The sequence below is a fragment of the Protomyctophum bolini genome, assembly GCF_963924005.1.
Source record: "Protomyctophum bolini genome assembly, chromosome: 5".
In the NCBI taxonomy this organism is placed as follows: domain Eukaryota; kingdom Metazoa; phylum Chordata; class Actinopteri; order Myctophiformes; family Myctophidae; genus Protomyctophum; species Protomyctophum bolini.
The window spans coordinates 45,760,434-45,765,067 of record NC_137866.1 but is presented as its reverse complement, the minus strand read 5'-3'; positions in this window follow the sequence as shown (position 1 = coordinate 45,765,067).

Below are 4,634 nucleotides of genomic sequence, written 5' to 3'. Positions count from 1 at the left end.
AGTTCTACCACTCTGCCCCCCGTGAGAGAGAAACAGTTCTACCACTCTGCCCCCCTTAGAGAGAGAAACAGTTCTACCACTCTGCCCCCCCTGAGAGAGAAACAGTTCTACCACTCTGCCCCCCTTAGAGAGAAACAGTTCTACCACTCTGCCCCACCTGAGAGAGAAACAGTTCTACCACTCTGCCCCCCTTAGAGAGAGAAACAGTTCTACCACTCTGCCCCCCCTGAGAGAGAAACAGTTCTACCACTCTGCCCCCCCTGAGAGAGAAACAGTTCTACCACTCTGCCCCCCTTAGAGAGAAACAGTTCTACCACTCTGCCCCCCCTGAGAGAGAAACAGTTCTACCACTCTGCCCCCCTTAGAGAGAGAAACAGTTCTACCACTCTGCCCCCCTTAGAGAGAGAAACAGTTCTACCACTCTGCCCCCCCTGAGAGAGAAACAGTTCTACCACTCTGCCCCCCCTGAGAGAGAAACAGTTCTACCACTCTGCCCCCCCTGAGAGAGAAACAGTTCTACCACTCTGCCCCCCTTAGAGAGAAACAGTTCTACCACTCTGCCCCCCCTGAGAGAGAAACAGTTCTACCACTCTGCCCCCCTTAGAGAGAGAAACAGTTCTACCACTCTGCCCCCCCTGAGAGAGAAACAGTTCTACCACTCTGCCCCCCTTAGAGAGAAACAGTTCTACCACTCTGCCCCCCCTGAGAGAGAAACAGTTCTACCACTCTGCCCCCCCTGAGAGAGAAACAGTTCTACCACTCTGCCCCCCTTGAGAGAGAAACAGTTCTACCACTCTGCCCCCCTTAGAGAGAAACAGTTCTACCACTCTGCCCCCCCTGAGAGAGAAACAGTTCTACCACTCTGCCCCCCTTAGAGAGAGAAACAGTTCTACCACTCTGCCCCCCTTAGAGAGAGAAACAGTTCTACCACTCTGCCCCCCTTAGAGAGAGAAACAGTTCTACCACTCTGCCCCCCTTAGAGAGAGAAACAGTTCTACCACTCTGCCCCCCTTGAGAGAGAGAAACAGTTCTACCACTCTGCCCCCCCTGAGAGAGAAACAGTTCTACCACTCTGCCCCCCCTGAGAGAGAAACAGTTCTACCACTCTGCCCCCCCTAGAGAGAGAAACAGTTCTACCACTCTGCCCCCCTTAGAGAGAAACAGTTCTACCACTCTGCCCCCCCTTAGAGAGAAACAGTTCTACCACTCTGCCCCCCTGAGAGAGAAACAGTTCTACCACTCTGCCCCCCTTGAGAGAGAAACAGTTCTACCACTCTGCCCCCCTGAGAGAGAAACAGTTCTACCACTCTGCCCCCCTTGAGAGAGAAACAGTTCTACCACTCTGCCCCCCTTAAGAGAGAAACAGTTCTACCACTCTGCCCCCCTTAGAGAGAAACAGTTCTACCACTCTGCCCCCCTTGAGAGAGAAACAGTTCTACCACTCTGCCCCCCTTAAGAGAGAAACAGTTCTACCACTCTGCCCCCCCTAGAGAGAGAAACAGTTCTACCACTCTGCCCCCCTTAGAGAGAAACAGTTCTACCACTCTGCCCCCCTTAGAGAGAAACAGTTCTACCACTCTGCCCCCCCTAGAGAGAGAAACAGTTCTACCACTCTGCCCCCCTTAGAGAGAAACAGTTCTACCACTCTGCCCCCCCTAGAGAGAGAAACAGTTCTACCACTCTGCCCCCCTTAGAGAGAAACAGTTCTACCACTCTGCCCCCCCTTGAGAGAGAAACAGTTCTACCACTCTGCCCCCCCATGAGAGAGAAACAGTTCTACCACTCTGCCCCCCCTAGAGAGAGAAACAGTTCTACCACTCTGCCCCCCCTAGAGAGAGAAACAGTTCTACCACTCTGCCCTCCTTGAGAGAGAAACAGTTCTACCACTCTGCCCCCCCTTAGAGAGAAACAGTTCTACCACTCTGCCCCCCCTTAGAGAGAAACAGTTCTACCACTCTGCCCCCCTTGAGAGAGAAACAGTTCTACCACTCTGCCCCCCTTAGAGAGAAACAGTTCTACCACTCTGCCCCCCCCTGAGAGAGAAACAGTTCTACCACTCTGCCCCCCTTGAGAGAGAGAAACAGTTCTACCACTCTGCCCCCCTTGAGAGAGAGAAACAGTTCTACCACTCTGCCCCCCTTAGAGAGAGAAACAGTTCTACCACTCTGCCCCCCTTGAGAGAGAGAAACAGTTCTACCACTCTGCCCCCCTTAGAGAGAAACAGTTCTACCACTCTGCCCTCCTTGAGAGAGAAACAGTTCTACCACTCTGCCCCCCTTGAGAGAGAAACAGTTCTACCACTCTGCCCCCCCTTGAGAGAGAAACAGTTCTACCACTCTGCCCCCCCTTGAGAGAGAAACAGTTCTACTCTCTGCCCTCCTTGAGAGAGAAACAGTTCTACCACTCTGCCCCCCTTAAGAGAGAAACAGTTCTACCACTCTGCCCCCCTTAGAGAGAGAAACAGTTCTACCACTCTGCCCCCCTTAGAGAGAAACAGTTCTACCACTCTGCCCCCCCATGAGAGAGAAACAGTTCTACCACTCTGCCCCCCTTAGAGAGAGAAACAGTTCTACCACTCTGCCCCCCTTAGAGAGAAACAGTTCTACCACTCTGCCCCCCTTAGAGAGAGAAACAGTTCTACCACTCTGCCCCCCCATGAGAGAGAAACAGTTCTACCACTCTGCCCCCCCTTAGAGAGAAACAGTTCTACCACTCTGCCCCCCTTAAGAGAGAAACAGTTCTACCACTCTGCCCCCCTTAGAGAGAAACAGTTCTACCACTCTGCCCCCCTTGAGAGAGAAACAGTTCTACCACTCTGCCCCCCTTAAGAGAGAAACAGTTCTACCACTCTGCCCCCCCTAGAGAGAGAAACAGTTCTACCACTCTGCCCCCCTTAGAGAGAAACAGTTCTACCACTCTGCCCCCCTTAGAGAGAAACAGTTCTACCACTCTGCCCCCCCTAGAGAGAGAAACAGTTCTACCACTCTGCCCCCCTTAGAGAGAAACAGTTCTACCACTCTGCCCCCCCTAGAGAGAGAAACAGTTCTACCACTCTGCCCCCCTTAGAGAGAAACAGTTCTACCACTCTGCCCCCCCTTGAGAGAGAAACAGTTCTACCACTCTGCCCCCCCATGAGAGAGAAACAGTTCTACCACTCTGCCCCCCCTAGAGAGAGAAACAGTTCTACCACTCTGCCCCCCCTAGAGAGAGAAACAGTTCTACCACTCTGCCCTCCTTGAGAGAGAAACAGTTCTACCACTCTGCCCCCCCTTGAGAGAGAAACAGTTCTACCACTCTGCCCCCCCTTAGAGAGAAACAGTTCTACCACTCTGCCCCCCCTTAGAGAGAAACAGTTCTACCACTCTGCCCCCCTTGAGAGAGAAACAGTTCTACCACTCTGCCCCCCTTAGAGAGAAACAGTTCTACCACTCTGCCCCCCCCTGAGAGAGAAACAGTTCTACCACTCTGCCCCCCTTGAGAGAGAGAAACAGTTCTACCACTCTGCCCCCCTTGAGAGAGAGAAACAGTTCTACCACTCTGCCCCCCTTAGAGAGAGAAACAGTTCTACCACTCTGCCCCCCTTGAGAGAGAGAAACAGTTCTACCACTCTGCCCCCCTTAGAGAGAAACAGTTCTACCACTCTGCCCTCCTTGAGAGAGAAACAGTTCTACCACTCTGCCCCCCTTGAGAGAGAAACAGTTCTACCACTCTGCCCCCCCTTGAGAGAGAAACAGTTCTACCACTCTGCCCCCCCTTGAGAGAGAAACAGTTCTACTCTCTGCCCTCCTTGAGAGAGAAACAGTTCTACCACTCTGCCCCCCTTAAGAGAGAAACAGTTCTACCACTCTGCCCCCCTTAGAGAGAGAAACAGTTCTACCACTCTGCCCCCCTTAGAGAGAAACAGTTCTACCACTCTGCCCCCCCATGAGAGAGAAACAGTTCTACCACTCTGCCCCCCTTAGAGAGAGAAACAGTTCTACCACTCTGCCCCCCTTAGAGAGAAACAGTTCTACCACTCTGCCCCCCTTAGAGAGAGAAACAGTTCTACCACTCTGCCCCCCCATGAGAGAGAAACAGTTCTACCACTCTGCCCCCCCTTAGAGAGAAACAGTTCTACCACTCTGCCCCCCTTAGAGAGAGAAACAGTTCTACCACTCTGCCCCCCCTTAGAGAGAAACAGTTCTACCACTCTGCCCCCCTTAGAGAGAGAAACAGTTCTACCACTCTGCCCCCCCATGAGAGAGAAACAGTTCTACCACTCTGCCCCCCCTAGAGAGAGAAACAGTTCTACCACTCTGCCCCCCCTAGAGAGAGAAACAGTTCTACCACTCTGCCCCCCCTAGAGAGAGAAACAGTTCTACCACTCTGCCCCCCCTAGAGAGAGAAACAGTTCTACCACTCTGCCCCCCCCATGAGAGAGAAACAGTTCTACCACTCTGCCCCCCTTAGAGAGAGAAACTCTGCCCCCCCATGAGAGAGAAACAGTTCTACCACTCTGCCCCCCTTAGAGAGAGAAACAGTTCTACCACTCTGCCCCCCTTGAGAGAGAAACAGTTCTACCACTCTGCCCCCCTTGAGAGAGAAACAGTTCTACCACTCTGCCCCCCCTAGAGAGAGAAACAGTTCTACCACTC